This window comes from Rhinoderma darwinii, unplaced genomic scaffold (assembly GCF_050947455.1).
Source record: "Rhinoderma darwinii isolate aRhiDar2 unplaced genomic scaffold, aRhiDar2.hap1 Scaffold_4321, whole genome shotgun sequence".
Classification (NCBI taxonomy): Eukaryota; Metazoa; Chordata; class Amphibia; order Anura; family Rhinodermatidae; genus Rhinoderma; species Rhinoderma darwinii.
The window spans coordinates 40,088-52,554 of NW_027463831.1; the positions used below are offsets into that span (position 1 = coordinate 40,088).

At 45.3% G+C, this 12,467-nt stretch overlaps 3 non-coding genes across 3 annotated transcripts; all 3 read left to right on the forward strand.

Annotated features, from left to right (window-relative positions):
* The first annotated feature begins 2,278 nt into the window (after window positions 1-2,278).
* On the forward strand, window positions 2,279-2,364 carry TRNAY-GUA (transfer RNA tyrosine (anticodon GUA)). The gene is given in 2 exon segments: window positions 2,279-2,315; window positions 2,329-2,364. It is a non-coding gene; the product is annotated as a tRNA-Tyr (tRNA).
* Window positions 2,365-4,005: 1,641 nt separating this feature from the next.
* On the forward strand, window positions 4,006-4,091 carry TRNAY-GUA (transfer RNA tyrosine (anticodon GUA)). Its single transcript is given in 2 exon segments — window positions 4,006-4,042; window positions 4,056-4,091. It is a non-coding gene; the product is annotated as a tRNA-Tyr (tRNA).
* Window positions 4,092-7,446: 3,355 nt separating this feature from the next.
* TRNAY-GUA (transfer RNA tyrosine (anticodon GUA)) lies at window positions 7,447-7,532 on the forward strand. Its single transcript is given in 2 exon segments — window positions 7,447-7,483; window positions 7,497-7,532. It is a non-coding gene; the product is annotated as a tRNA-Tyr (tRNA).
* The last annotated feature ends 4,935 nt before the right edge of the window (window positions 7,533-12,467 follow it).

The window sequence follows — 12,467 nt, forward strand, 5'->3', positions numbered from 1 at the left end:
GCCACATGTTTTCGCCTTTGCAACAAAGTGGCACAGGCAAAGGCTTTTGGGCCCACAACCAAATGGGCCATTGGATCTAGACCATCTTTTCTACGTTGCGACTTTCTTATTTAAATCATTCTGATTTCTTTTCTCTTCCCACAATTCTTCACTCTGTACACTAACGACTCACCTATACTTTTACACCACCCGGCACCCTGTAAGCTCCACGCTCCTTCTGCTTTTACGGGAGAAAGACATCCACACTTAAAAAAAAAAAAAAAAAAAGCTTAAAGCTACAGGTTGAAAAGTATGTGATGATCACAATTGTGGTGAATCAGGCACCCCAACATGGAAACCAGCATGGACCCCAACATGGACTGCCAGAAGGGGGATTAGCTCAAATGGTAGAGCGCTCGCTTAGCATGCGAGAGGTAACGGGATCGACGCCCGTATTCTCCAAAGTTTTGGTTTGCCGAGTTTTTCAAAGAGCGGGACAATTCTCCTCTGTTTCCCTACTCATGTAACTCATTTGCAAGCTTAGGAAGCACCCGACAACCAGCTCGGCAAGCCTTCGATAGCTCAGCTGGTAGAGCGGAGAACTGTAGTAGAAAATCAGCAATCCTTAGGTCGCTGGTTCAATTCCGGCTCGAAGGAACTTTTGTTAGTCTCATAGATGATGTTTCAACCTGTCGACAAATGCTCTCCCGGTGCCCTCGTCTTCTATCTATTTTCAGAGGGGTCTCTTGTTTGTGTTGGGTATTTGAAATGGGCATCCGACCGAAACTCTCAGTTGAGAGCCACAGTAGGACTTTCTGTAACTCTGACATGCAACTGAAACAAAAAGAGGGTACAATCATCCCTGGGTGGGCTTGAACCACCAACCTTTTGGTTATCAGACAAAAAAAAGTTTTCACAACCTTCAAGCTTTGCTTGAACCTCCCAGTTTCTCATGTCATGTGTCATCTTCTTTGAAACAGAGTGGCGCATGGAAAGACATTTAGGCCCACAACCAAAGAGGGCCAAAGGCTCTGGACCATTCTTTCTACATTGCAACTATGTCATCCAAATCACTGGGATTTTTTTCTCTTCTCAAAATTTTTCACACTGTACATGTTGAAATGGTCTTACAACCGGTGCCCTCCTCTTCTGGCCAAAACTTTAAGTTGAGAGGCACCATAGGATTTTCTGTAACATGCAACTTGAACCACCAACCTTCCGGTTAACAGCCGAACGCGCTAACCAATTGCGCCACAGAGACAACCACGCTCCCCCACTTTGATTAAAGTCGTAAAAAAGCCACAACATGGTAAATGGAGTATGTTTCTTAGAGGACCTTCTGATCAACACAATAAAAAGAAGAGAATGATAAAACATAACAACTGCGTGGAACTACAGCCGCCAACAAATGGACAATTGCAACACAGAGATGGCCTCCACATTAGCGTCTTAACAACAGTCAGCGGGTAAAAGGCTACCCCTCTCTTTTGGAGGTATGGCAGCAGAGTGGCGCAGCGGAAGCGTGCTGGGCCCATAACCCAGAGGTCGATGGATCGAAACCATCCTCTGCTAAGTGCTCTCTTTTACTCACGCCCCCTGTTACAATTTGGCCATTATCCCCGGTCGGAATCACATGTTTTTCTCGTAAAAATAGAATAGAGACCCCCGATCCCTGACCATCTCATTTTCACGACCTTCAGACTATGCTTTTTATACACGCAACCTCCCAGTTTCTCATGCCACATGTTTTCGCCTTTGCAACAAAGTGGCACAGGCAAAGGCTTTTGGGCCCACAACCAAATGGGCCATTGGATCTAGACCATCTTTTCTACGTTGCGACTTTCTTATTTAAATCATTCTGATTTCTTTTCTCTTCCCACAATTCTTCACTCTGTACACTAACGACTCACCTATACTTTTACACCACCCGGCACCCTGTAAGCTCCACGCTCCTTCTGCTTTTACGGGAGAAAGACATCCACACTTAAAAAAAAAACATAAAAAAAAAAAAAAAAACCTTAAAGCTACAGGTTGAAAAGTATGTGATGATCACAATTGTGGTGAATCAGGCACCCCAACATGGAAACCAGCATGGACCCCAACATGGACTGCCAGAAGGGGGATTAGCTCAAATGGTAGAGCGCTCGCTTAGCATGCGAGAGGTAACGGGATCGACGCCCGTATTCTCCAAAGTTTTGGTTTGCCGAGTTTTTCAAAGAGCGGGACAATTCTCCTCTGTTTCCCTACTCATGTAACTCATTTGCAAGCTTAGGAAGCACCCGACAACCAGCTCGGCAAGCCTTCGATAGCTCAGCTGGTAGAGCGGAGGACTGTAGTAGAAAATCAGCAATCCTTAGGTCGCTGGTTCAATTCCGGCTCGAAGGAACTTTTGTTAGTCTCATAGATGATGTTTCAACCTGTCGACAAATGCTCTCCCGGTGCCCTCGTCTTCTATCTATTTTCAGAGGGGTCTCTTGTTTGTGTTGGGTATTTGAAATGGGCATCCGACCGAAACTCTCAGTTGAGAGCCACAGTAGGACTTTCTGTAACTCTGACATGCAACTGAAACAAAAAGAGGGTACAATCATCCCTGGGTGGGCTTGAACCACCAACCTTTTGGTTATCAGACAAAAAAAAGTTTTCACAACCTTCAAGCTTTGCTTGAACCTCCCAGTTTCTCATGTCATGTGTCATCTTCTTTGAAACAGAGTGGCGCATGGAAAGACATTTAGGCCCACAACCAAAGAGGGCCAAAGGCTCTGGACCATTCTTTCTACATTGCAACTATGTCATCCAAATCACTGGGATTTTTTTCTCTTCTCAAAATTTTTCACACTGTACATGTTGAAATGGTCTTACAACCGGTGCCCTCCTCTTCTGGCCGAAACTTTAAGTTGAGAGGCACCATAGGATTTTCTGTAACATGCAACTTGAACCACCAACCTTCCGGTTAACAGCCGAACGCGCTAACCAATTGCGCCACAGAGACAACCACGCTCCCCCACTTTGATTAAAGTCGTAAAAAAGCCACAACATGGTAAATGGAGTATGTTTCTTAGAGGACCTTCTGATCAACACAATAAAAAGAAGAGAATGATAAAACATAACAACTGCGTGGAACTACAGCCGCCAACAAATGGACAATTGCAACACAGAGATGGCCTCCACATTAGCGTCTTAACAACAGTCAGCGGGTAAAAGGCTACCCCTCTCTTTTGGAGGTATGGCAGCAGAGTGGCGCAGCGGAAGCGTGCTGGGCCCATAACCCAGAGGTCGATGGATCGAAACCATCCTCTGCTAAGTGCTCTCTTTTACTCACGCCCCCTGTTACAATTTGGCCATTATCCCCGGTCGGAATCACATGTTTTTCTCGTAAAAATAGAATAGAGACCCCCGATCCCTGACCATCTCATTTTCACGACCTTCAGACTATGCTTTTTATACACGCAACCTCCCAGTTTCTCATGCCACATGTTTTCGCCTTTGCAACAAAGTGGCACAGGCAAAGGCTTTTGGGCCCACAACCAAATGGGCCATTGGATCTAGACCATCTTTTCTACGTTGCGACTTTCTTATTTAAATCATTCTGATTTCTTTTCTCTTCCCACAATTCTTCACTCTGTACACTAACGACTCACCTATACTTTTACACCACCCGGCACCCTGTAAGCTCCACGCTCCTTCTGCTTTTACGGGAGAAAGACATCCACACTTAAAAAAAAAAAAAAAAAAAAAAAAAAAAAGCTTAAAGCTACAGGTTGAAAAGTATGTGATGATCACAATTGTGGTGAATCAGGCACCCCAACATGGAAACCAGCATGGACCCCAACATGGACTGCCAGAAGGGGGATTAGCTCAAATGGTAGAGCGCTCGCTTAGCATGCGAGAGGTAACGGGATCGACGCCCGTATTCTCCAAAGTTTTGGTTTGCCGAGTTTTTCAAAGAGCGGGACAATTCTCCTCTGTTTCCCTACTCATGTAACTCATTTGCAAGCTTAGGAAGCACCCGACAACCAGCTCGGCAAGCCTTCGATAGCTCAGCTGGTAGAGCGGAGGACTGTAGTAGAAAATCAGCAATCCTTAGGTCGCTGGTTCAATTCCGGCTCGAAGGAACTTTTGTTAGTCTCATAGATGATGTTTCAACCTGTCGACAAATGCTCTCCCGGTGCCCTCGTCTTCTATCTATTTTCAGAGGGGTCTCTTGTTTGTGTTGGGTATTTGAAATGGGCATCCGACCGAAACTCTCAGTTGAGAGCCACAGTAGGACTTTCTGTAACTCTGACATGCAACTGAAACAAAAAGAGGGTACAATCATCCCTGGGTGGGCTTGAACCACCAACCTTTTGGTTATCAGACAAAAAAAAGTTTTCACAACCTTCAAGCTTTGCTTGAACCTCCCAGTTTCTCATGTCATGTGTCATCTTCTTTGAAACAGAGTGGCGCATGGAAAGACATTTAGGCCCACAACCAAAGAGGGCCAAAGGCTCTGGACCATTCTTTCTACATTGCAACTATGTCATCCAAATCACTGGGATTTTTTTCTCTTCTCAAAATTTTTCACACTGTACATGTTGAAATGGTCTTACAACCGGTGCCCTCCTCTTCTGGCCGAAACTTTAAGTTGAGAGGCACCATAGGATTTTCTGTAACACCAACTTGAACCACCAACCTTCCGGTTAACAGCCGAACGCGCTAACCAATTGCGCCACAGAGACAACCACGCTCCCCCACTTTGATTAAAGTCGTAAAAAAGCCACAACATGGTAAATGGAGTATGTTTCTTAGAGGACCTTCTGATCAACACAATAAAAAGAAGAGAATGATAAAACATAACAACTGCGTGGAACTACAGCCGCCAACAAATGGACAATTGCAACACAGAGATGGCCTCCACATTAGCGTCTTAACAACAGTCAGCGGGTAAAAGGCTACCCCTCTCTTTTGGAGGTATGGCAGCAGAGTGGCGCAGCGGAAGCGTGCTGGGCCCATAACCCAGAGGTCGATGGATCGAAACCATCCTCTGCTAAGTGCTCTCTTTTACTCACGCCCCCTGTTACAATTTGGCCATTATCCCCGGTCGGAATCACATGTTTTTCTCGTAAAAATAGAATAGAGACCCCCGATCCCTGACCATCTCATTTTCACGACCTTCAGACTATGCTTTTTATACACGCAACCTCCCAGTTTCTCATGCCACATGTTTTCGCCTTTGCAACAAAGTGGCACAGGCAAAGGCTTTTGGGCCCACAACCAAATGGGCCATTGGATCTAGACCATCTTTTCTACGTTGCGACTTTCTTATTTAAATCATTCTGATTTCTTTTCTCTTCCCACAATTCTTCACTCTGTACACTAACGACTCACCTATACTTTTACACCACCCGGCACCCTGTAAGCTCCACGCTCCTTCTGCTTTTACGGGAGAAAGACATCCACACTTAAAAAAAAAAAAAAAAAAAAAAAAAAAAAGCTTAAAGCTACAGGTTGAAAAGTATGTGATGATCACAATTGTGGTGAATCAGGCACCCCAACATGGAAACCAGCATGGACCCCAACATGGACTGCCAGAAGGGGGATTAGCTCAAATGGTAGAGCGCTCGCTTAGCATGCGAGAGGTAACGGGATCGACGCCCGTATTCTCCAAAGTTTTGGTTTGCCGAGTTTTTCAAAGAGCGGGACAATTCTCCTCTGTTTCCCTACTCATGTAACTCATTTGCAAGCTTAGGAAGCACCCGACAACCAGCTCGGCAAGCCTTCGATAGCTCAGCTGGTAGAGCGGAGAACTGTAGTAGAAAATCAGCAATCCTTAGGTCGCTGGTTCAATTCCGGCTCGAAGGAACTTTTGTTAGTCTCATAGATGATGTTTCAACCTGTCGACAAATGCTCTCCCGGTGCCCTCGTCTTCTATCTATTTTCAGAGGGGTCTCTTGTTTGTGTTGGGTATTTGAAATGGGCATCCGACCGAAACTCTCAGTTGAGAGCCACAGTAGGACTTTCTGTAACTCTGACATGCAACTGAAACAAAAAGAGGGTACAATCATCCCTGGGTGGGCTTGAACCACCAACCTTTTGGTTATCAGACAAAAAAAAGTTTTCACAACCTTTGCTTGAACCTCCCAGTTTCTCATGTCATGTGTCATCTTCTTTGAAACAGAGTGGCGCATGGAAAGACATTTAGGCCCACAACCAAAGAGGGCCAAAGGCTCTGGACCATTCTTTCTACATTGCAACTATGTCATCCAAATCACTGGGATTTTTTTCTCTTCTCAAAATTTTTCACACTGTACATGTTGAAATGGTCTTACAACCGGTGCCCTCCTCTTCTGGCCGAAACTTTAAGTTGAGAGGCACCATAGGATTTTCTGTAACATGCAACTTGAACCACCAACCTTCCGGTTAACAGTCGAACGCGCTAACCAATTGCGCCACAGAGACAACCACGCTCCCCCACTTTGATTAAAGTCGTAAAAAAGCCACAACATGGTAAATGGAGTATGTTTCTTAGAGGACCTTCTGATCAACACAATAAAAAGAAGAGAATGATAAAACATAACAACTGCGTGGAACTACAGCCGCCAACAAATGGACAATTGCAACACAGAGATGGCCTCCACATTAGCGTCTTAACAACAGTCAGCGGGTAAAAGGCTACCCCTCTCTTTTGGAGGTATGGCAGCAGAGTGGCGCAGCGGAAGCGTGCTGGGCCCATAACCCAGAGGTCGATGGATCGAAACCATCCTCTGCTAAGTGCTCTCTTTTACTCACGCCCCCTGTTACAATTTGGCCATTATCCCCGGTCGGAATCACATGTTTTTCTCGTAAAAATAGAATAGAGACCCCCGATCCCTGACCATCTCATTTTCACGACCTTCAGACTATGCTTTTTATACACGCAACCTCCCAGTTTCTCATGCCACATGTTTTCGCCTTTGCAACAAAGTGGCACAGGCAAAGGCTTTTGGGCCCACAACCAAATGGGCCATTGGATCTAGACCATCTTTTCTACGTTGCGACTTTCTTATTTAAATCATTCTGATTTCTTTTCTCTTCCCACAATTCTTCACTCTGTACACTAACGACTCACCTATACTTTTACACCACCCGGCACCCTGTAAGCTCCACGCTCCTTCTGCTTTTACGGGAGAAAGACATCCACACTTAAAAAAAAAAAAAAAAAAAAAAAAGCTTAAAGCTACAGGTTGAAAAGTATGTGATGATCACAATTGTGGTGAATCAGGCACCCCAACATGGAAACCAGCATGGACCCCAACATGGACTGCCAGAAGGGGGATTAGCTCAAATGGTAGAGCGCTCGCTTAGCATGCGAGAGGTAACGGGATCGACGCCCGTATTCTCCAAAGTTTTGGTTTGCCGAGTTTTTCAAAGAGCGGGACAATTCTCCTCTGTTTCCCTACTCATGTAACTCATTTGCAAGCTTAGGAAGCACCCGACAACCAGCTCGGCAAGCCTTCGATAGCTCAGCTGGTAGAGCGGAGGACTGTAGTAGAAAATCAGCAATCCTTAGGTCGCTGGTTCAATTCCGGCTCGAAGGAACTTTTGTTAGTCTCATAGATGATGTTTCAACCTGTCGACAAATGCTCTCCCGGTGCCCTCGTCTTCTATCTATTTTCAGAGGGGTCTCTTGTTTGTGTTGGGTATTTGAAATGGGCATCCGACCGAAACTCTCAGTTGAGAGCCACAGTAGGACTTTCTGTAACTCTGACATGCAACTGAAACAAAAAGAGGGTACAATCATCCCTGGGTGGGCTTGAACCACCAACCTTTTGGTTATCAGACAAAAAAAAGTTTTCACAACCTTCAAGCTTTGCTTGAACCTCCCAGTTTCTCATGTCATGTGTCATCTTCTTTGAAACAGAGTGGCGCATGGAAAGACATTTAGGCCCACAACCAAAGAGGGCCAAAGGCTCTGGACCATTCTTTCTACATTGCAACTATGTCATCCAAATCACTGGGATTTTTTTCTCTTCTCAAAATTTTTCACACTGTACATGTTGAAATGGTCTTACAACCGGTGCCCTCCTCTTCTGGCCGAAACTTTAAGTTGAGAGGCACCATAGGATTTTCTGTAACATGCAACTTGAACCACCAACCTTCCGGTTAACAGCCGAACGCGCTAACCAATTGCGCCACAGAGACAACCACGCTCCCCCACTTTGATTAAAGTCGTAAAAAAGCCACAACATGGTAAATGGAGTATGTTTCTTAGAGGACCTTCTGATCAACACAATAAAAAGAAGAGAATGATAAAACATAACAACTGCGTGGAACTACAGCCGCCAACAAATGGACAATTGCAACACAGAGATGGCCTCCACATTAGCGTCTTAACAACAGTCAGCGGCTAAAAGGCTACCCCTCTCTTTTGGAGGTGGCGCAGCGGAAGCGTGCTGGGCCCATAACCCAGAGGTCGATGGATCGAAACCATCCTCTGCTAAGTGCTCTCTTTTACTCACGCCCCCTATTACAATTTGGCCATTATCCCCGGTCGGAATCACATGTTTTTCTCGTAAAAATAGAATAGAGACCCCCGATCCCTGACCATCTCATTTTCACGACCTTCAGACTATGCTTTTTATACACGCAACCTCCCAGTTTCTCATGCCACATGTTTTCGCCTTTGCAACAAAGTGGCACAGGCAAAGGCTTTTGGGCCCACAACCAAATGGGCCATTGGATCTAGACCATCTTTTCTACGTTGCGACTTTCTTATTTAAATCATTCTGATTTCTTTTCTCTTCCCACAATTCTTCACTCTGTACACTAACGACTCACCTATACTTTTACACCACCCGGCACCCTGTAAGCTCCACGCTCCTTCTGCTTTTACGGGAGAAAGACATCCACACTTAAAAAAAAAAAAAAAAAAAGCTTAAAGCTACAGGTTGAAAAGTATGTGATGATCACAATTGTGGTGAATCAGGCACCCCAACATGGAAACCAGCATGGACCCCAACATGGACTGCCAGAAGGGGGATTAGCTCAAATGGTAGAGCGCTCGCTTAGCATGCGAGAGGTAACGGGATCGACGCCCGTATTCTCCAAAGTTTTGGTTTGCCGAGTTTTTCAAAGAGCGGGACAATTCTCCTCTGTTTCCCTACTCATGTAACTCATTTGCAAGCTTAGGAAGCACCCGACAACCAGCTCGGCAAGCCTTCGATAGCTCAGCTGGTAGAGCGGAGAACTGTAGTAGAAAATCAGCAATCCTTAGGTCGCTGGTTCAATTCCGGCTCGAAGGAACTTTTGTTAGTCTCATAGATGATGTTTCAACCTGTCGACAAATGCTCTCCCGGTGCCCTCGTCTTCTATCTATTTTCAGAGGGGTCTCTTGTTTGTGTTGGGTATTTGAAATGGGCATCCGACCGAAACTCTCAGTTGAGAGCCACAGTAGGACTTTCTGTAACTCTGACATGCAACTGAAACAAAAAGAGGGTACAATCATCCCTGGGTGGGCTTGAACCACCAACCTTTTGGTTATCAGACAAAAAAAAGTTTTCACAACCTTCAAGCTTTGCTTGAACCTCCCAGTTTCTCATGTCATGTGTCATCTTCTTTGAAACAGAGTGGCGCATGGAAAGACATTTAGGCCCACAACCAAAGAGGGCCAAAGGCTCTGGACCATTCTTTCTACATTGCAACTATGTCATCCAAATCACTGGGATTTTTTTCTCTTCTCAAAATTTTTCACACTGTACATGTTGAAATGGTCTTACAACCGGTGCCCTCCTCTTCTGGCCAAAACTTTAAGTTGAGAGGCACCATAGGATTTTCTGTAACATGCAACTTGAACCACCAACCTTCCGGTTAACAGCCGAACGCGCTAACCAATTGCGCCACAGAGACAACCACGCTCCCCCACTTTGATTAAAGTCGTAAAAAAGCCACAACATGGTAAATGGAGTATGTTTCTTAGAGGACCTTCTGATCAACACAATAAAAAGAAGAGAATGATAAAACATAACAACTGCGTGGAACTACAGCCGCCAACAAATGGACAATTGCAACACAGAGATGGCCTCCACATTAGCGTCTTAACAACAGTCAGCGGGTAAAAGGCTACCCCTCTCTTTTGGAGGTATGGCAGCAGAGTGGCGCAGCGGAAGCGTGCTGGGCCCATAACCCAGAGGTCGATGGATCGAAACCATCCTCTGCTAAGTGCTCTCTTTTACTCACGCCCCCTGTTACAATTTGGCCATTATCCCCGGTCGGAATCACATGTTTTTCTCGTAAAAATAGAATAGAGACCCCCGATCCCTGACCATCTCATTTTCACGACCTTCAGACTATGCTTTTTATACACGCAACCTCCCAGTTTCTCATGCCACATGTTTTCGCCTTTGCAACAAAGTGGCACAGGCAAAGGCTTTTGGGCCCACAACCAAATGGGCCATTGGATCTAGACCATCTTTTCTACGTTGCGACTTTCTTATTTAAATCATTCTGATTTCTTTTCTCTTCCCACAATTCTTCACTCTGTACACTAACGACTCACCTATACTTTTACACCACCCGGCACCCTGTAAGCTCCACGCTCCTTCTGCTTTTACGGGAGAAAGACATCCACACTTAAAAAAAAAACATAAAAAAAAAAAAAAAAACCTTAAAGCTACAGGTTGAAAAGTATGTGATGATCACAATTGTGGTGAATCAGGCACCCCAACATGGAAACCAGCATGGACCCCAACATGGACTGCCAGAAGGGGGATTAGCTCAAATGGTAGAGCGCTCGCTTAGCATGCGAGAGGTAACGGGATCGACGCCCGTATTCTCCAAAGTTTTGGTTTGCCGAGTTTTTCAAAGAGCGGGACAATTCTCCTCTGTTTCCCTACTCATGTAACTCATTTGCAAGCTTAGGAAGCACCCGACAACCAGCTCGGCAAGCCTTCGATAGCTCAGCTGGTAGAGCGGAGAACTGTAGTAGAAAATCAGCAATCCTTAGGTCGCTGGTTCAATTCCGGCTCGAAGGAACTTTTGTTAGTCTCATAGATGATGTTTCAACCTGTCGACAAATGCTCTCCCGGTGCCCTCGTCTTCTATCTATTTTCAGAGGGGTCTCTTGTTTGTGTTGGGTATTTGAAATGGGCATCCGACCGAAACTCTCAGTTGAGAGCCACAGTAGGACTTTCTGTAACTCTGACATGCAACTGAAACAAAAAGAGGGTACAATCATCCCTGGGTGGGCTTGAACCACCAACCTTTTGGTTATCAGACAAAAAAAAGTTTTCACAACCTTCAAGCTTTGCTTGAACCTCCCAGTTTCTCATGTCATGTGTCATCTTCTTTGAAACAGAGTGGCACATGGAAAGACATTTAGGCCCACAACCAAAGAGGGCCAAAGGCTCTGGACCATTCTTTCTACATTGCAACTATGTCATCCAAATCACTGGGATTTTTTTCTCTTCTCAAAATTTTTCACACTGTACATGTTGAAATGGTCTTACAACCGGTGCCCTCCTCTTCTGGCCGAAACTTTAAGTTGAGAGGCACCATAGGATTTTCTGTAACATGCAACTTGAACCACCAACCTTCCGGTTAACAGTCGAACGCGCTAACCAATTGCGCCACAGAGACAACCACGCTCCCCCACTTTGATTAAAGTCGTAAAAAAGCCACAACATGGTAAATGGAGTATGTTTCTTAGAGGACCTTCTGATCAACACAATAAAAAGAAGAGAATGATAAAACATAACAACTGCGTGGAACTACAGCCGCCAACAAATGGACAATTGCAACACAGAGATGGCCTCCACATTAGCGTCTTAACAACAGTCAGCGGGTAAAAGGCTACCCCTCTCTTTTGGAGGTATGGCAGCAGAGTGGCGCAGCGGAAGCGTGCTGGGCCCATAACCCAGAGGTCGATGGATCGAAACCATCCTCTGCTAAGTGCTCTCTTTTACTCACGCCCCCTGTTACAATTTGGCCATTATCCCCGGTCGGAATCACATGTTTTTCTCGTAAAAATAGAATAGAGACCCCCGATCCCTGACCATCTCATTTTCACGACCTTCAGACTATGCTTTTTATACACGCAACCTCCCAGTTTCTCATGCCACATGTTTTCGCCTTTGCAACAAAGTGGCACAGGCAAAGGCTTTTGGGCCCACAACCAAATGGGCCATTGGATCTAGACCATCTTTTCTACGTTGCGACTTTCTTATTTAAATCATTCTGATTTCTTTTCTCTTCCCACAATTCTTCACTCTGTACACTAACGACTCACCTATACTTTTACACCACCCGGCACCCTGTAAGCTCCACGCTCCTTCTGCTTTTACGGGAGAAAGACATCCACACTTAAAAAAAAAAAAAAAAAAAAAAAAGCTTAAAGCTACAGGTTGAAAAGTATGTGATGATCACAATTGTGGTGAATCAGGCACCCCAACATGGAAACCAGCATGGACCCCAACATGGACTGCCAGAAGGGGGATTAGCTCAAATGGTGGAGCGCTCGCTTAGCATGCGAGAGGTAA